General features: G+C 40.8%; 1 protein-coding gene across 10 annotated transcripts in view; it reads left to right on the top strand.

The window, feature by feature from the left end:
* LOC107515746 (60S ribosomal protein L10a-like) overlaps positions 1-20,941 on the top strand; it is a 226,600-nt gene that overhangs the window by 41,227 nt on the left and 164,432 nt on the right. The window contains exon 3 of one of the 10 annotated variants that reach the window (XR_004951660.1): positions 19,528-20,316. The exons of 8 other annotated variants lie outside the window; for them this stretch is intronic. The gene's annotated coding sequence lies outside the window, so the exon portion shown is untranslated. Of the gene's footprint in view, positions 1-11,568; positions 15,457-19,527; positions 20,317-20,941 lie in introns of those variants that run through there. One more of the 10 variants, XR_004951656.1, reaches the window with a different exon arrangement.

Genomic DNA, 20,941 nt, shown 5'->3' with positions numbered 1-20,941 from the left:
AGGAAAGGTCAGGAAAAGAAAGGGTGCAGGGTCAAAGGTGCCAGAGCTAGAAGGACCTTGGAAAATTGTTAATTAACTTCACTACTTTCTTTTTGTAGAGGAGCAAGAGAGCCTCTTTTTGTTAGTGACTGCGTTAGAATTAGAACTTGGACCAGAAGCCCCTAGGCTGCTGTGCCTGGGTGTATGTAGAACAAGGAATGTGGATAAGAACCGAGCACAGAGTCTGAGGGAACAGAGGCTTGGCAGTGTCAAGTCAAAGAGGAATTTGCAGCCATTTTTCTGGTGGTTCAGTAGAGGCATCTCCATAGAGGGAAAGAGGAATTTTGGGCTATTTGGGGGATACTTGGACCACAGTAGGTAGAGAGGTGGAAGGACTCATTTGTATTGATGCAGTTTCTCAGCCTTCCCCTTTGCTGTGGCTGTAGAGATGGCTGGTGACAGCCCCGGCATCATCTCGGCTCCTTCATTCATGACAATGAATCTGCTGCATGTTCCTAGCCTCTCATGCTTAGGGACGTCAGAGCAGCCTGCCTTCCTCCCTACGGCATCTGGGACAGTTAGCTTCCATGGGAGAGTAATTCCTATTCCACAAGTGAGGTAAAAAGTCTACCTTTTTTCAACAAAGTCATCACCAAAGGATGGAGATTTCCTAATGGAGTCAGTTCTTCCTGGGTGCTGTGGGGAGTTGAAACAGATAACACAAGACACTCACTCATTTGTGAGGGTACTTAAGGTGCAGCCAGAAAAGAACTCAAAAGAAATGAGCAGCATTTACAAACTAACAGGAGAACTTACCTTGGAATCTAAACAAAACTGAGCAAGGAATTCTGCCCAAACATCCTTAGTGGTAGAAAGATTAGTCCAAACTTGAAAATCGTTGCTTTTTATTTTGTCAAAAAAAAATATTTTCTAGATCAAGTTCCTAGATGGGGTTCCCATCCCCACTCTTCCAGAGCAAAAGCTGTGGTTAGGTGAAGGGAGATTAGAGGTGGATTATTCCTGCTACACAAAGACAAAATCAGGAGGCCATGTGGTAGATTAGTACAAAGCAGGGGTCTCCAAGGTGAGGTATGTGGGAAGATCCATATGATGTACATATAAGTTATAAATATATGTATATGTTTATATACAATGTATATCCATACACAAATCTATACTTATTTAAATACGTGTACTATTTAAATATATATATATATATATACACATACTAAATATATGCATACATACTAAATTTACATGAGCCTAAATTTTCTTCACTGTAAGGAATGCATACTTCCAAGTGTTTGGAGGCCCTGGTTTTAAGAATGGGCTTTAGAGTCATAGTTGCCAAAAAAAAAAAAAGTGTATAAAAATGGGAAAATAATAGTGCCTCTTAGGGCTGTAGTGAAGATTCAGACAATATTATTCAAAGTGCTTAGCAGTGTTTTCCTGCTACCTGGCAAGCTTCGTGAGGCCAGAACTTGCATCTGTCGTGTGCATAATATATCACCTGGTACGAGGCCTGCACGAAGTAGGTGCTTTACAAATATATGAATAGACAGTGGTCAGCAGGTATACACAATTGCTTTCACGTTAAGTGTAACTCCACCAGTACCTGAACAACGACACTGAGGTGCAAAGAAGTGATGATGGCCTCGTGATTGATTCATGCCCTATATAAAAATAGGTAAATCGTTCACAAACTTTCATAATTTATTTTTAGTAACAAATGATTTACAGCACACCTCACAGCTGATGGTGATTCATCACAATGCTATCCATGGGTATGATGATCCATATGCATCCATGGGTATGGACCAACTGTTATTACCACACTTAATTCTACCTTGGGATCTAATCTGATTGGCTACCTTTGCGAGACATGTTTATGCAAATCGTTATATAAACGCTGCTTCTTTATAAAACCCAAAAGGGGCAAGGGAATGTGAAGTAAAAGCACAGAAGCAATTTAAGTTTTAAATAGGGAGACTTTCTTAATGGTGAGAGTTGTCAAATCCAGGCTTGTTGCCATTCAAGAAACCGATTATTTCTTTGTCTGGATCCTCTGGTTTTCCTCCTGAGCCATGTGTATGATGGCAATTATGTATAAGTCTTCTCCCAAATTCTATCATAATAGTAGCTTTTCTGAGTCCCTTCATGGCAAACAACTTTTCACTGATAAATTTCCACAATAAGAATGTCTGTATCAATTCTGACAAACAGTTCAGATTCCAAATTCCACTGCTACGTTTCTTCGGCTGAACTGCTCGCAGACAATTTTAAGCCCTGCCTTGGAGCAGCCTGCTTTTTTTTTTTTTCTCTCAGTCCCCTTCATCTTTCCTCATAGTTCCAGTATCTTCTGAGCTTTGCAGGCTTGTCCACTTTAGATCGCATGTGAGGCCACCAGGCTGTAGATGTGCCAAACAAAGAGTCAGCAGATCCTAGCATATGGGTGGTGTTTAATTAGACAACAGTTGAGTACAGAGAAACCTTGAACAAAAGATAAATATGTGCAGACCACTTCCTACTATCTTGGGGGGATGTGAAATAGCTACAATCTTTCTTAATCCTGGTGTCACAAAGATCTTATCCGGAACATGACAGCCCAGGAAGGTCGAAGTCCAAATGACCTGTTAAAATGGAGGTAGATTAGATAATAAATGCTCTCTCACTTTTGATGTTCAACCACTGCTGTTCTCAGGGAAGATGAAGTAATGAGAAAAAGACCATCTCTGATACTCTTTAGCAATACTGGACTGTGTCTGCCCTCTAGTTCTCAGGGACTTTCGCCCTTATCAAGAGGATCGAGTTATTCGGTGCTCCTCAAAAGTAAAGGCAGTGAGAGACAACTTGCAAATGTGTGGCCTTTCTGAATCCAGCAGGCTGAATCCCTCTGTGACTGCACAGATTCTGGGCAGCTATGGAATTATAGAGCAAGCACGGGACTAAGTCAGAATCTCTGGGTTCTGCTAACCAGATTCTGTCAACCTAAATTAAAGGTTTATGTAAGACAATTTGAAACTCCCTTATTTCTAAAATAAGAATAATGATTCCTCCCTCTATAAATTTTCAGGCAGATTCAATGATGTGCCTGGCACTCACTAAGTAGCTTTTGAAGTATCTATAACATATCCTGCAGGGATTTGGATTCTAATTCTGAGCTTTCTTTGTTTCGACCCTATAGGTTTGCACTTGGACTCCCTAACATCTTTTCTTTGTGATTTGTCCCTTGCTCTTCTTTATAGAACCAAGAGTTTCTCACTCTTATTCCTCTCAATTATCTTTTACATTCTATCTAGAAAAACAATAAGCAATTTTTCTCCTAAAGAGGTTTTCACTGGATTTCACCTTCTTTAAAACTACAACACATGATTATTCTGCTTGTGCAGGGTTCATTTCCTAGGTAACCCTGACACAGCTTGGCCTTCTAGCTTCTGCCCAAGGTCCCAAGTCAGCATGATGTCACATCCAAAAGAATCATGTCGCTGACCCAAAAGGGCCTCGAAATGTTATGTATCCCACCAATATTCTAAACACTCCCTTTATACACTGTATTGGTTTTCTAGGGTTGTCCTAACCCTAGCAAACTGAGTGGCTCAAATGACAAGAATTTATCATCTCACAGTCCTGAAGGCTAGAAGTCTCAGATTGAAGTTTTGGCTCCCTCTGAAGGTTGAGAGAGAAAAACCAATTCTAGGCCTCTCTCCTACCTTCTCATAATTCCTTGGCAAGTGGTCACATAACTCCAGTCTCCGTATGGCATTCTTTTCGTGTATATGTCTGTATCGAGATTTTTCCCTTTTTATAAGGACACCACTCATATTGGATTTGGAGGTCTTCCCTATTCCAGTATGACCTTATCTTAGCTAACTGCATCAGTAATAATCTTATTTCAAAATAAGATCACATTCCGAAGTACTAAGAGAAAAGACTATGGACTTTCGGGTGGACACAGTTCAACCTACAATAAACACTTCTGCCTTTTTCCAAATTTCTGCTGCACATGGGAGCTCTCCACACTCGTACTTCTCCTCAGTACCCCCGTAAATGAGCCTGAGCCTGCCTGAGCAATCTTTGGCCTCCAAGTGATGAAGCCCCCTACTTATTTTCATCACACTGCTAGTAGAATAATAGTGGCTTTTATTTTGTTGAAATTTTACCATATGCCAGATACTTCATATAAATGATTCCAAACCTCCCCTACTTTAACATACTCACTTTTAAAGTGAAGAAAAAGGCTTAGGAAGTTAAGTGATGCATAAAAGGCTCAACTGCAGGTAATGACAGAAGGAGATTTGAGCTCAGCCTTTTAGATGCAAAGCCCTTTCTTAGTTCATGCCACCCTGGCATCTTATGGAATAATATTCTGACAGAATTATAATTTTTCTTCTGCTGGGACCTATGGTCAGAGGAGAAAATCTGAAAGATGATTAGGTTGTTCAATAGACATTTATTGGGACGCTTCCTAGGTGTGCAATTCTAGCTGTGGAGAGAGATGGAGTAGGATAAACACAGATTTGCTGCTGTTCTTGAACAGCTGTAAAAATGTAGGTAGAAGGTGACACACCGAGAACTGAGTTCAAATTCTGCCTCCCACGTGGACCAATTGTGTGGTCATGCACAAGTTAAGGCATTTCCCTGAGCTCCCATTTCCTTATCTTTAAACTAGCTTTAATTGTGTCTATCTCACAGGGAGGAGGAAGGTTAAATGTGATATGAATAAAAAGTATCTGGCATGTAGCAGACTGCTGATATATCTATGTTCTCTCTCCTTGTCTTGGAAGTGTGTGTGTGTATGTGTGTGTGTGTGTGTGTGTGTGTGTGTGTGTCTTTCCCACAGCTATCTTCCAAACTAGGCCAAAAATTACATTTGCTTTAATAAAAATTGTGCATGATGGCCGAATAACAAATTAAAAGTAGGTAAAATAGGGTATCCTAATCCCATAAGGAAGCAAAAATAAGGCAGTATTTAGATGCTAAAGTAACTTCTTTGTTCTAACTAGCAATCCATTCTATTAGGTTATATAACACATTAGTTAGAATTTCATACTTGTGCAACTAATAATCTCATTGGAAAATAAAACATTATTTTAGAAATAAGAAATAAATCACAAAGCTTTAAAATACAGCAGGTAAGACAGTGCTCTTTCTAGAGCACTAGGGAGGCAAAAAGGAAAACGGCATAATAGGATCTTAGTCCCAGATCTGAAGCCACATACTCTTGGGAAAATCATTCTTCCTTCTAGGCCGCTTTCCTCATTGGTAAAATTCTTTCAGGCACTTCTAATTCCTGTAGATTCTAAGCATACATGCTATTCGGAAAATATTGTTTTCAATGCTGAGAACCTGCTTCCTGCTTCAAGAACACAAAGTGAATGAAACACGAGTCAAATGATCCCAAGGCTTAGAAAAGATTAACACCTTTTATTCCAACATTCCTCTTAGAGTCTCTTCAGTTTCCTTCTTTCCTTCTTTTTCTTTCCCCTGACTTGATTTCTGTTCCCCTTATCTGCTGTTGTATTTTTTTTTTGTTCTTCTTTTTCTTCTTTCTCTTATTGTGATTTTTCTTCTTTCTCTTGTGATTTTTACTTATCTCTTTTAATCTTTTCATTTGGCCCCAATGTGAAATTGAAACATAATTGAAAAAAATATATGTATTTTTTTTAAAATATAGAATGAATGTTTACTTCATAGTCTTAACTTTAAAATTAGACGAGTTCAACATTTTATGTTTCTCTCTCTTTAAAAGCTAAATTAATTATTGTCATCATTTTTTTTGTAGTCCACTGATTTTTTTTTTTCTCCACTGATATATATGCTCCCATGACAGGCGAAAGAAATAAGATTAGCTCAGGTGAAATTTACGCTAAAGGAAGGGCAGGCTCTTAGAAGCTGTCTGAGAATTTACTGTATTTTCCCATTCATGTTATATGTTCATTATTAAAGTGGAGATGGTTCTTGACCATAAAAGAAAAAAAAATTATCTGAAGAATTTTAAATACAATTTTCAAATTATGTATTTAAGAAAAAATGTGATTTTCTGATAAAATATGACCAACACTGAAAATAAATATTAAAAATATGAAAGCAAAATAATGAGATCATCTTTATTTTTGTTATGGCTACTTACCAATCCAAAGGCAAAACAATACCCATTGCTCAAGATGGCAAGGCAGATTGGACCAGTCCCTCCTTTTCAGTTTTCTCTGGGATATATTGAAATTTAATGTCCCATTTTTTTTTTCTTCACAGTTTTGGAAGTCATCGGACCTTCAAAATCAATACACTCTACAATGTTTGCTTTTAAACTTTGTTTACGTTGTTCCTTCTGTCTAAAATGCCATCTTCTGTCCTACCGTCCAAGCCCCTAACACGCGTTTGTCCTCCTAGAAAAGAGCTGCTCATCTTTCAAGACAAAGCCTCTAATTTTTTGATGCCTGAGTCCAAGTTGAAATTGGCCATTCGCTATTATTCTTCTGCGTGCTGGGCACTCAGGTCTCCATGGATTCCCGCACTTGGCGTGGACCTTCCAGCAGAGTATCTGCCATGCTTTCTTGTCTGTCATTCTTTAAGTCGTGCCCGACTCCTCCCCTTCCTGTTGCACAGCAAAGAGAAAGAGCAGGCTCATGACACACTCACTTCTTTGTATTTCTACACAAGGGTTCAGTAAATCACCAAGGGAACATAGAAGTTGCTCTGTGCTCGGGGAAGAGAGGACTAATAGAAACACATATGCAATGGAGATATGAATTCAAAATCGATGAACGAGCAGGGAAACAAATTTATTAGTTAATAGCAACAAAGAAATGGAACGAGAAGAGAGCAAATAGTGCTGGGGGGCCTGAAACGACAAGCGACAGGACCTCGCTCAACGCTGTGCAATGTGTCTTCAGTATCAGACCAGGTCAGATTTGAGGACTAGAAATTAAACTTTTTGATGAGAAGTATGAAAAGGAGTAATATTATAATTATCATAAAACTAACCTTATGTACCAAGCACTGTCCCAAGCGCTTTCAGTGAAATAAGCAGGTCCCACCACTAGCCTGGAGCCACAAAGAGGTGGCCTGGTCACCCAGCTGGTGAGTGGAGGCTTTGTCGGTCAACCACAATGCTCTGCAAATTACTGTGTTCCCCGCACTGACTCACGATGGGGACATAATATGAGGAGCTGGTACGTATAGGGACAACAGGAATCTAAAGTCTGCAAAGGTTTGGTGATTGACTTGAAAAGAAAGGATTTGCTAAGTATAGGATCGAACTGAGCTAGTCTCATCCCTCATCACACACACACACACACACACACACACACACACACACAATTTCGCTGTCTCATTTAAACCCCTACTCAAATGCCAGTCTCTCCTACAAGTTGCAAGGACAGTTATCATCGAGAATGTACCAGTAACCAACTTCACTATACGACAGCGTCTGGAGAACCTGACCAAATGCCATTTTGGGGTTCTTACCTTAAACACGTGCTTTATCCACAGAGTGTGATAGGAAAGTAGAAAGTAAGAAAGAGCTCACACTTATGTAGCTCAGCAGGACCTGTGTGCTGGGAGGTTGTAGCCGCTTGGAGAATGGTTTGTCCAGATGTCTTATGCTCTCTCCCCACTATCCCTCAGCCAGCCTCACACCATCGTGCTTTTCTTCCCTAGTGGATCAGGATTCCCAAAATGAAGGCTGGGCCCCCTTGCCCAGGGAGCCCCCGGTGCGCTTTGCTGCATCACCACCAAGCGGATGGAGGGCTGGGCCTCGAGAGTGGCCTCGGGAGCATACTCCTTACTGGGGTCCTTGCCTCGGCAGTCATATAGCACGCAGGAGATGAGGAAAACCAGCAGCAAGATGACGTAGCTCGCAACTAAGATGATCAGGTTCAAGGTGACGGGGTCGATCTCCAAGTAAAACTCCATGACGTCTCCCACGGTTGGCAAGCAGGTCTAGAGAAAGGCAAGGGGGCCAGTTTGGGGATTGCAGGCAGCCACCATAGCTCATAGGAAGAGTTACATTGGCTCTGGAGTAAAAATACATTAATCCCCATGGCTCTAGGAGACCTCACAGATTAAAGAGGCTCGGTTTAATAACTTAAGCTCTTGCCGTTAATACGATAGCCACCAAAACACAGAAGCTGTCTCTCATAAATTCGGCTCTGCAGAGAAAGAGATGGTTCAAGTTTTGCCAATTCATTCTCCAAACAGACAAAGGTAACTGCTGTTAATAACTACACCATTAAGTAATTAGATTGCCCTGGAAAAATCGTGATGTATGGTCACCTTTTATGCAAGAGGGCCGCGAATGCGTAGGATCCATACTCAGAGTGATTATCAATCATGTCAGTGAGCCTTGGGAGCCAGGTACAGAAACACCTAGTACCTGACATTTACACTCTTTCTTCATTTGTTGGTTTTTTTTTTTTAAATTCATGAATTCGAAAATACTTTTCGAGCACCTCCTATGTTCCAGATGCCTTGGAATGTAAGAGATAAATGAGAGAAACATTCAGTCTAGTAGGGGAGACAGATATTAAACAAATTGTACATTCACCATTTAAGAACAGTAGGTATAAGTTTATAAAGGACAAGAAGAGGTGATAGGAGAGTGTGTCCCAAGGCAGGTCAGAGATATTTAACCTCTGGTGGTGGTGGTGGTGGTGGTGGTGGTGGTGGTGGTGGTGGTGGTGGTGATGGTGGTGGAGGTGGTGGCGCCTAACGTCACCCTCTAAACCAAGATCTAAACCCCAGATCTTAGTTTTAGAATCTTTGTGGCTGGAGTCTGGGAAGATGTATTAATAAAAATCTTTATGGATAATTTTGATATGCAACCAGGATGGAGAATCATGCACATAGAATAAAACTGGCCATTGCAGCCTGGATCGGCTGCCAAGAGATGTCATAGGAGGCATTCAACTCACTGTCCACATTCTGGGTCCAACAGGCTTTATAGTTCATTTTGTTAAGAGGAATCCTTTTCCTGGTACAAATTCACACTTACCAAACTCATATAGATGGCTGATGTTTAAAACAGAATACCAATCTGTTAAGTTACAGCGGAAAATGCAACTGTCACAGGTCAGGAAGGCTTATGCTGGAATGATCGTAACTTTTTCTCTCTGGATGCAGATCTGCAAAGTCCTATTTGTAATCACAAAGTTTCTTGGTGAACACAGAATCTCAGCAAGTGGAGTTGTCTGGCGCATCTGTGTACAGCGCCCCCGGACCTCAGCAAGGCTTTAGAAGGCAGCATTAGGTACCACTTAATGACTTTCTTTCGCCCACTCAGAACTCTAGATTCTTGACTTCTGTAGTAAACTGATGCCTGCACGGCACAGGTTCTTCCATGTAACAATATTCAGAAGAGCTCTCTGACGACTTTAAATAGACGACACAAAGATTTGCTAAAATTGACTTCGAAATGAGAACTACATACATTTTGGTCCACATGCAATTAAACCGAAATACATGCAGCGACTGTTCTGTCGAGCGGAGTTTTCACATCAGCTCCAGCTTTCTCTGAGCAACGGTGATAACCCTTAATCGTGGTGGTAGATCCGGTCTGGCCTCCTCTCGTATTGTTTCAGTTCTGCTGATTCCTTCTTTGTGGTGCCACAGAATAGCTCGTTCAAGGCTATTCTTTTTGATTTGGTATCTTATTACTATCTGCAGAGAGTGTTTTGTCTTTGTACCTATCAGTGCTCAAAGGTCATTTCAAGTCCAGCCCCGTGGAAGTTTTGCTCCTTCCAACGCATTGGGTGAAACGCTGGCTGTTTGTTTTGCTTAATCAACCCCACGGACGGCTTGCTTTATTCTTACTGCGCCAACGGAGCAGCTTGCAGTCTTTCCCTCTTTAAGGAATTGTCCTCTTATGCCATCTAGTGGCCAAAGCAGAGACTGCTAAATAAAGAAAAACTTGGCAAAAGGCAAACTGGGATGGTAATTTATATTCAGCAGGAGAGGATGCTACAGGTAATAATAACGAGCCACATTTCAAAGAAACCGCTTGAGATAGTCAGGACATAGTCATTCTTCATTCATTAGAAGCATGTATTGTGCACTCACCCTGTGCTGGCGGGGTGCTAGGCGCTTCGGAGCTTGATAAGGTGATAAATACGGAAACCGCCGCCACACGTCCAATGTTAGCTCTAAAGAAAAGACGAATTACCGACTCCATTTTAGGAGTGAGGAAACTGAAGCCCAGAGAGGCGATGGAATTATAATCAGCTCATTCTCCTTTACTTTCTCCTTCTCGCTCTTCCATTTCTCTTTTCTACTAACTGAAATATACATCAAATACCTACATAGAATGCTATGTGCTGTTGGGCGTCTGAAATTCAATCAGATAGCTTTTCCATGGGTTCTCAGTTGTATACACGCATATGTACACTATGGTGTATTTTATCGACTGATTTGGAACATTACTTAATAGTGCCCGATAAATCCATGCTTTCTGTAAATGCATTTCCAGCCAACTAGAGTTTATTCTTTAAAACACCAAAGTATATTTTGTATTTTAACTATTCTGGATACAACTTTATTTCTGATTTTACATAGTGCCTTGCTTCCTCAATAAAATTCAATATCCCAAACATCTTAGTGCAGTTTAAGTTTTAATAACTTCAGAGGTAAAAATGTCACAAACTTACAAAAAAAATTGTTAGTTTAATTACATTACAGTTGAGGACATTGAAGCTCACGGAAGTGACCTGCTCAGGGCTGATAGATGGTAAATGACAGGAATAAGACTTTAAGCCAAGTTTTTAAAATTCTAGTCTAATGCTTTTTTTTTCACTGGAGCTAGTAACTACAGAGAGGAAAATAAAAGAGGTCTCGATGCTATAGATGCTCGAAAAGTGAGAATAATAATAAATAATTAGAAAAGTGAGAATAATAAATAATACAAATCAAATGTTAGCTATCTCTATTTTCAAAAGGCTACTTGACCTAAAAATTTGCACTAAGAGGGCATAATACCCGAACAACTTTCCCCTTTGAATCCCCAGTTATAATCTAGGATCTTCTGGAAAAATACTGCCACATTTTCTCACAGAATACCTTCAAAAATATTTATTCAACCAAATTCATATCTACTTGGAAACTCAGAATGTGGAAATAGCACTTTCACAAACATAGTTAAGATGAGGTCATGCTAAATAAGAGCGGGTCTTCAATCCAATGACCGGTGTCCTTATTGGGATACCATGCTGAGGCACAGGGACACAGAGAGAGAGAATGCCATGTGAAGATGGCGATGAGGATTGCAGCGAGGGATCTACAAGCCAAGGAATGCAAAGGATTTCCAGTAACTGCCAGAAGTTAGGAGAGAGGCGTGGGACATGTTCTCCCTCAGAGCCTCTGGAAGAAACCCTGCTAGCACCTTAGTTACTGACTTCTAGTCTCCACAGCTGTGGGGGAATACATTTCTTTTTCTTTGAGTGACCCAGTTTGTGGTGCCTTGTAATAACAATTCTAGGAAATGAATACACTATCTATCTAATGCTAACATGAAACCAGGTATGGCTTTGAACAAACCATGAGGCATACTAAACTCATCTAGACCTCTCTTGACTACCTTGTGGCATTTGTCTCTTCTAGCCCTCGGTTTGGTTCCTGGATTCTTCTTCGTACGTATGGCTCCATGAAGAAAATGCCTGAGATGAAAGAGAATTCCTGTATGTGAAACTTGCTTCCTGAAAAAAGAAAAGAAAAAAACCTAAACACAAGACCTTCAGTTTAAATAGCAACTGGCTGGCAGTCCCTGATGTAGCCTTTTATATCTTCCCAGTAAAATTCCTCAGAAGACATGGAAAAATATAAAAATCTACAAAAGGAATGAAAAATAGAGTCGTAGAAGATAATGCTTTTAAGAAGTCAAGGCATTGCTGCTCCCCTGTCCCCTTCTAAAGAATTATTTGAACCCATTTCTCTTCTCCTTCATCATCCAGGATTTCTAAAGATGGTGACTCTCAGGAGAGATAAGCCTGGAAGAGTCAAATTCGCCGTTCTTGGGCTCCTTTGTAAATTTATACCAATGTCCATAGACTTAGAGCCAGGCATTGTGGGAAGGGCAAAGGCCATGTTTAAAATTATAAAATATTGTCTTTGTGTACCAAGAGACTAAGAGCATATACTTTAAACCATAGGCCAAAATATAAGAAAGAGAAAGTGAAGAATGTAAGCAACTTTTCTACTCTTAAGAGTTGAAAGAGGAATTCCAAGGGGAGGTCACGAAAGCTTAGATGTTAGATGACCCTATGAAGGCTTTTCCCCTCTCCAATATCTATATATATAGGTGGAAAGACTATAGAATCAAGGGTACTTCAATGTAGAAAGGCTTGGGTTTCGATTCTGTGGCATATTTCTGAGAGACTGTGAGGTTCTTGGAGAAGCTTAATGCCCTACAGGACACAGAACAGCAGTGTGCGGTAAAAATATAGAAGAGTTTCTGAGAAAGATGGCTAACTGCACAAACCAGGGCTACTTTAGAACTGAAAGCATATCAAGATGGTGCAGGGGAAATTGCTGGGGGTTTCCAAGATTCTAAAATTGGATTAAGATGGAAGAGCTGAGAGATGTCTGACGGAAAGGGGCTCATGATTCTACCAACGTCAGAGAATGAGAGGGTCTGACATGAGCCATGATGGAGCTGGTACAAGAATGGGCGACACGAGCCACACCACGAAGACTACATATCTCTTCCTCAAAGTGGGGGACAACACCTGAGACCCCAGGAACTTAGATGATTCTCAGGAAGAAAAAGGCAGGTAAAAGGGAAAAGGGAGAATCCAAAATTTGAATAGGAATTTACTTCCCAAAGGATGAAGCTTTAAACAAGATGTAGTTGACGTACTTTTTATTGGCAAGTTGAAGTTTCACCATGGGGCAGACATGAGAACTTCTGAATTAATTTATTTCACTTATAGAGAAATGAAAAAAAAAGTCATGCCTGTAAATTATGCATGCATTAAAATAAGACTGCAAGATAACCTAATACCAAAATTTGAGAAGACTCTCGACTAACTATAAGACAGATGGAGCTGGATTGAGAAGCACCTAAACAGCCTTCACTGCAAGGCATACCCAGGCCCTGCTTTATGAAATAGAGAATGTTTAAGAACAGTTGAACATTTCTCCAACCAACCCCACCGTCTGCCTCTGTATCATAGACACAGGATACATATAACCTCATTGCCATCCTTCTATCCTCATCATCTCCAACCTGAGCGAAGTGAGTAGAGAGGGAGGGGGTGGTGGTAGCAGTTGTGCCTCCCATCACGGACAGTGATTTCCCACCAGCAAAAGATAAAGCTGTACAATGTAACGATTTGGCATACGTTATATGTCAATTATTCCTCAATAAAGCTGGGAAAGGAAAAAAAAAAGTAGAAGGAGCAAAAAGATCATTGGAATCCTGAGAGAAGGCATGATGAGCAGGAGAAAATCCCATCTTGATAACACAGCTATAGCAGGCAAACGCAGGGCTAGATATCATAGGGCTTGCTAAGCTGTGCAAGAGAGTTTGGATTTTATGCTAATTGCCATAGGAAGCTATCGGAGAGATTTCAATAGAGTGACAGTGATAACACTTAGTCTTGGAGGAACTGTGTCTGGCTGAGCTGCAGAGGATGAATCACAGAGAGACAAGAGTGAAGGAAGAGAAATCAGTAAAGGAGGCTGCCGAAATGTAGGGGAGGGGAGGTAGGGGCATGGATTAGGGTGTTGATGAAGATACCCAGAAGTGGCTTGGATTCTAGAAATATATGTTGTACTTGTTGAGGCTTGGATGTAAGTGATGAGAAAATGGAAAGATTTTGACCTAAGCGACTGGTTACAGGCCAGTCCATACATATGGGTACCATTTAGTGATGTGTGGATGGCAGGTCTTGAGGCGAATCAAGAGATCTCCTTAGGATTAGTTAAATCTGAGATGCTAAGGAAGCAGCTGAATACCTGAGTCTGGATCTTAAGTGAGAAAATCAATATCGAAGGTACAGATTTTGGAGTTTTCAATATATAGGTAGTATTCACAGTCATGAAACTGGGTGAGACGACATTGGAAGAAAGAGTAGAGAGAGAAGAGAAGAGACAAGGTCTGGAGTATTCCAACATTTAGAGGTTGAGCAGAGAAGAAGGAGCCAACAAATAAGATAGAGAAGTGTCCAGTGAGGTAAGAGAAAAAAATAACGAGGACATGATATTAGGGAAATCTAGGGGAAAGTGGATTTAAAGAAGGAAGTGGCCAACGGGGTTAAAAGCTGCTAGGTGATTCGGTGACATGAGAATAGAGAATTGACCAATGGTTTTGAGACCTTGATAAAAATGAGAGGAGTTTTTCATGGAATGGTTGGGGTAAGGAATGCCAACTCAAAAAGTAGGCTGAGGAACGAATGGAAGGTAGAAAAGTAAAGAGTAGGTATAGATAAATTCTGAGGAGTTTGGCTGTGAAAGTCTGCAGAGAAATGGGACATGTGGGAGGGAAAGATCATTTTTTCGATGAGTGATATATGAACTAAAGGGAATGATCCAGTTAAGGAAGGACAATTGATAATATAAGAGAAAAGGAAAAATTATAGGAGTAAATTCCTTGAGCAGAGATGAGATCCAGACTAAATATGAAAAGAATTGTCCCAGCTAGGAGCAGGGACAATTTTTCCATTTTATCAAGAGAAAAGAGAAAGTAAGTGGGCTTAGAGTGTCTTTAGTGATAGGTAGATGAGGTTGGTTTCATATGAATCTGGCTTTTTTTTTTTTTTTCACTCAGTAGTGAGTCAAAGCCGTTAGCTGCAATTGAATGAGGGAAATGTATGGTATATTAAAAACGAGAAGAAGTTTTGAAATATTTCTTTTGGGGAAAGAGAAAAAAAATGTCCTAATGTCCTAGAGAAGTAAGGCAGGATTGCTGGGCTGTGTTGAGTTTTTATCTGAGGTTTGTTGTCATGAATTTAAAGTGAGATGTTCAGCTCAAAGTAGGCAGATAGTTTGGTTAAGCAGATTGGAGGCTTAATCATGTGAACAAAACAGAAGATAGGGCCAATAAGGGTGTTAGGAAGCAAATGTTTTTAATGCTAGATCGAAGCTTCTAAGCTATACAAGGAGGCAAATGAGGGTATGTGGGATGTATGTGCGTAGTTATAAGTGGTGGGGTCAATGCAGTGCTGGTCCCTGCGTGGTCAAAAGTGAGCTGGGCTAGAGAATTAGAGAAAATGCCTTGGAAGGGTCAGAGATAGTGGCTGGAGAGGGCATGATTGAAGCTGAGGTTTTGGCGGGGCTAAGGTTATTGGACATGGCATGATTTAGGGAGGACCGTGTGTGTGTGTGTGTGTGTGTGTGTGTGTGTGTGTACAGCTGACACAGTGAAGTGTGCATCTTTTCAGTTGAGGTTGTAAAAAACTCCAGGGGCAGAGTATCATTGAAATGTCCGGAAAGCATGAAATAGTAAGAGTGGAGAGAATGACATGAGCTGAGTGCTAAAACCTTTGAAGAGAGAGGAGCATTTGGGGGGGTGGGGGGGGGGACGGCTACTAGACAACAGTAAAAAGAAGAGGTGTCTGGTGGTCAAGTCAGATGACATGTCCTTCACAAGTGTAAACACACCAGGTCAGGATTGGGGTCGAGAAAGGGATAAAAATAGGTGAAGAAGTAACAATTCGGGGTAACAAATCACACAAACTGCAGACCCTAGAGTGTATGGATGTGTATGAGTTTCCTGTGGCTGCTGTAATGAATTGACACAAATGTTGTGACTTAAAACAGTACAAATGTATTCTCTCACAGTTCTGGAGGCCAGAAGGCAAGGCTGTGTTCTGTCCAGAGACTCTACGGGAGAATCTCTTCCCTGTCTCTTTCATCTTTTGGAACCAGGCAATTCCTTGAGTTGTCGTCACATCACTCTAATCTCCAAAGCCGGCATCTTCAAATGTCTCTCTGCTCTGTTTTCACATTGCCTTCTTCTCTGTGTGTGTAGAATTTCCTTTTTGGCTCACTTTTTTAAGGATATGTGTGATCACATTTCGAGCCCACCCGGATCATCCAGGATAATCTCTCCATCTCAGGATCCTGAATCTAAGCACATCTGGAAAAACTGCCATATATCGTGACATCCATAGGTTCTAAGGATTAGGGTATGGCCTTCTTAAAAGGCCATTTTTCAGCCTATCACATGGAGTCTGCAAGGAAAATCAGCTTTTGTTTGAGCGGGCTGATGGGGACTTCAATGTCTTCAGGGTGGTCTGTTTTCAGTAAAATAATACTAGTAATAGTAATTGTAATAACATTTTTTACTAAAGAAAAATTATCTTGATCTAAAATCTCAGACTATATGAATAAAAAGCAGGGAAAGAAATGAGAAGTAGAGCTATGCTAAATTCTTCATCTTAAATAAGAAACACTCAAAAACTACTACTTCTCAACTTAGCAATTAGAGAGAAACAATTTTTTAGCTGGCTTTTGAAAGTATTGACAAGAACCGTTAAGAAAAAATAATTGCACCCTGCCAGTCACCCACTTCTAAGGACAGCAAATTTATCACTTCCCCGGTCTGCCTTCCTTTCTTCTGTTCTCTTTCCCTTTTCTGGTTAGAAATGTTTCAGACCCACGATGACATTCTGTAGTTCTTCATCTGAATGTCATACCATCTGGAGGCATTCTGCATTCCTTTTGGCTTTAGACTTTTTATAACCGATGATTAGGGTATAGTTGGTTAAAGATGCCTGCTTGATCCAATTTCCAATGTAGGGTTTATGTAATGTTAGTGCTCATTTATTTTGATATGTAGATTGGACTTGGGAGGACATGCATGGATTTAAGATGCATACTTGGCTCCAAGATATAAAAAAATGCTCAGATGCAACTGAAACTTTGACGGTGCTAATTTTCACGATGCCAAAAGCAACCCAGAGAGAGATAGCAGCACCAGATGGAATAGCAGAAAACCCTGGTGGCTCTACATTCAAAATATATCAAGAATCTAAGCCTCTCTTACCATCCTCACAGTTTCCACTTTATGTCAAGGCACCATTGCCTCCTGACTTGACTATTTAGCAACTATCTATCGCTCCATCTTTCCCCGACTGCCCCCCACCTAGTCTATTCTCAACAAAAATGAGCAGATCGTTTAAAACGTAAGTCAGGCCATGTCATTCCTTTGCTCAAGACCTTCTAAATGATTTCCCATTTCACTCCAGTAAAAGCCAGTGTTCTTGCAAGAGCAGTAAGGCACTGCACAAGTGCCCTCACCTGCTCCCTCCTCTCCTTCCTTGCCCCTCACCTGTTCTTCTCCAGCCACTTCGGTGCTCCTGGGACCCTCCAAGCCACTCCCACATCAGGATCTTAGCACTTGCTGTTCTGTCTGCCTGAAATGTTCTTCCTCTCATTATCTGCGTGGCTTGTGTCTTGATTTCCTCAGGTCATTGCTAAAATGTAGCCTCATAAGAGAGGCTTTCCATGGTCACCCCTTATTAAATAGTCACCCTCCCAGCCCAGGGTGCTTCCTTTCTCCCTTATTCTGCTTGACTATTCTCCATAGCACTTGCTCCCACTTGACAGACTCTAAGTGTATTTTGTTAAGCGTGTGGCACACCGCTAGAATGCAGGCTTCACGAGGGCAGGGGGTTTGTTTCATTCCCTGCCATATCCTGGCATCTGGCCCAGAACGTGACAAACTTGGAAGCACTGACTATGTATCTGGGGAATGGATGAATGAACAAACCATTCGCAAACACACTTTTTGCCTTTCTTGACAAAGCCTCAAACTGTTTACTCTGAGATAATAATGATGAAAAAAGACCTCCTTGACAGGAGATTAGAGAAAATATTATGAGGAGAAAGGGCCTAGACTAGTCCTCACTCTCCCAATTTATATGGCGGTCTTAACCTCCAGTGTGGCAGAATGCGACTGTATTTGGAGACAGGGCCTTTAAAGCAGTGATAAGACTAAAGAGGCTGTTAGGGAGGATCCTAACCTAATCTAGCATACTTAAAGGGAAAGGAAATATGGACACACATCTGGAAGCCAAGGAAAGAGGCAGAAACCAAATCTGCTGATACCTTGATCTTGGACTTCTGGCCTCCAGAACTGCGAGGAAATAGATTTCTGTTGTTTAAGCCACCTGGCTTATGGTATTTTATTATGGCCGCCCGAGTAAACTAACACTCCTAGCTTCAGGGAAACGTAATGTTTTGAGTTCGGCTTTCAAAGTGCCTGGGTCTACTTATATAAAGCCAAATGGGAAACATGAGCTCATTAAAGGTTTGTAAAGGTACAGTAGTTCCAGGAGTTTGTTATTACTAAGAGAGAGAGGTGTCCTATTGCTAGTAGCAATTGTTTAAAGCTTGATTGGGTTCAATCCTGAAATAACAAAGGATTCCCTAAGAGGCCGACCTCCACTCGTGTTATCATCACCATGGTAACTGACATGGACAGAGTGCCAGGTTCTCTTCCAACTGCTTTCCATGCATCAAGCCATTCGATCCTCATAGTAGCTCCACGAAAGTTTATCACTTCATTTTATAGATGAGAAAACCGAGGCACAGAGAGGTTAAAAAAAGTCGCCCAAGGTCGTGTTTTAAGTGGTAGAGCCAGGGTGGACTCTGGGCAGTAGCTCTGGAGCGTGTGCTTTTAACTTCTGCATTCTGCCTCCTTCTATATTTCCTACCCTGTCTCCAGAGGCCTTTTCCTGCACATTTAGATTTGCTACAAGGACAAGTTCTCCGCTGAGCCTTCCGTCAGTGCCAACCTGCCTTTCCAGCTTTCTTTTTTAATTATTCACTTATGTCTAGAGAAAATGTACCAGTCATTGTCTCTCAACTTTTCCTTACGCCCCTCCCCCATGTCCTTGCCTTTTTTTTTGTTTAGGTCATTCTAGTTTTTTATAATGCCTTCTGTGCTCATTCTTGCCTATTATCCTTATCAAAAATCTACTCTTGAAGATCAAATCTAAATTTTGCCTCCTGCGTAGTCTTATAGAAACTCCTCTGAAAAGTTCATTGAACATACAACTAATATGAGAATTAGTCATGTACTTCTTTATTAAAACTCTTCTACTGATGTCTCAACATTTTATAAAAATCTTGTTAGGCCTTAACTTTTTACCAGTTTTATGTCTCATCTTCAAAATACTTACTTAATTCAATGAGGGCAGGGATAAAACATCTACTATGTATGATTATTTGAATATAATGAAAATGTAATAGAGATTTATTAATTTGTATTGATTTGAAAAAAGAAACAGATAAGATGGAAGAAAGACATACTAAATGGGGTCATTCTAATTAATGGCTAGCACCATGCTGGCTGTAGTACCTATGTTAGCTTATTTGTTCCTTACAATGTTATTGTAAGAAAGTACTACTATTTCGCCATTTTACACATGAAGTGCAACTTAGAGATACTATGTAGTTTGTCCAAGGTGACACAACTTGTAAAGGTTAGGGCTAGCATTTAGGAGTGTTGTGATTGGCTAATATGAAGGATTTGAACAGGATGAGTTATCAGAAGGGAGAAGACAAACTGACCTCTAAAGTTCTAGTAGCTTGGATTTGCTGCATTCTTCTTAGGCACACAGCTAGACCACCTGCCCTGCAGTTATGTGTGGCTTTATGACGGAGCTCTGGACAATGGAAAGTGAGCACCAAAGATGGATGCCATTTCTGGGCTTGTCCGACCTGCCAACTAGATGCAGAGGATGGTGATGAGGTCCTGCAGGAAGGAAGAGCCACCAGATGGAGGAAAACTGGGCTCTGAATCACTGCGAGGAGAACTGCCGACCTTGGTAACTTCAAGACATCTGTCAAGGGAGTCAGAGCACTCTCAGCCATCCTGGTATCCAACCAAGTATTTGTCGTGTAGTGTAAAGATCAACTTAAAATATCTCTCCCCCATCAGTTAGCACCCTTATTTCACATATGGTTGAGTAATACTGATAGTGTTGGTTCAGTCACTGGTGAAGGCTAATCCATTGTGCCACAGAAAAGTTTTAACTAAAATGAAACGAACTGGAGAATGATAACTTTTTATAGTTATGAGGACTATACATTTCCCATCGGCCTCTAAATTGAAAATTCCCTGATCTAGGCACACCGGGTTCCAAGGTTTCTGAATTAAATGGCTTAATATCACAACTAACACTTTATAGAACTTAGAATTCCTAAGACTCCATAAAAAGTCAAAATACAGTAGTCAGTAGTTCACCTTAGTCAGTAGTTTAAACAGAAAGGCTTTTGAAAATATGTAGAGGATTGATACAACTTATGAAAAACTTTTAGATGAGTGAAAAAATTAGACGTTTTTATTAAGTAACAGGCTGGAAGGAACTAGTTTTGGCCAGTTGAGTTATCTCTCTCTCTCTCTCTCTCTCTCTCTCTCTCTCTCTCTCTCTCTCTCTCTCTCTCTCTCTCTCACTCATTTTTTCCTATTTCAGCCATTCTTTGAGCCCCCATTTAATCCTTCAACAATATGGGACTATTCAGAAGAGCAGTGCTTTCTTCTGAGTACAGACTCAGCCCTGGTTCCAGGCTTACAAAGAACTTGAGAATGTTCCGTTCCCCTCTCTTCTCATGCTCTCTCCTTTCCTTCCTTCTTATCCGTTAACACTTATTTATCGAATCTCAGGCCTAAAGCCAAATTCTGTGTTGGCTTCATTTCTGTCCTCAGTGCAGGCAGCTGCAGTCTCCCTACCAAACAATAGAGGGCGGCAGAGCACCACGACCCTGTATAAGTCTGAGGTTCATGGTCCTGTTTTACCTCTGATGCGCAGCAGGAAACGGACAAGTGGTTTTTGGGTGATAATGAAGTTTTCTCATTTTTCCACTTCTTTACATCACCAGTGACACTCTTTTGGCAACAACTAAAAAAATAAACTATTTTTTTCTCACATGGCCACTCACAGTTTGCAATTTCACTTTTCTCCCCTCTGCATACTCTGTCTCCTTCTCCATTTCCAGGAATTGTTTTTCCTGATAATGCACTTGT

Source organism: Rousettus aegyptiacus, unplaced genomic scaffold (assembly GCF_014176215.1).
Source record: "Rousettus aegyptiacus isolate mRouAeg1 unplaced genomic scaffold, mRouAeg1.p scaffold_m13_p_6, whole genome shotgun sequence".
Classification (NCBI taxonomy): Eukaryota; Metazoa; Chordata; class Mammalia; order Chiroptera; family Pteropodidae; genus Rousettus; species Rousettus aegyptiacus.
The sequence above is the reverse complement of the archived record's forward strand: the minus strand, read 5'-3'. Positions and strand labels throughout refer to the sequence as shown.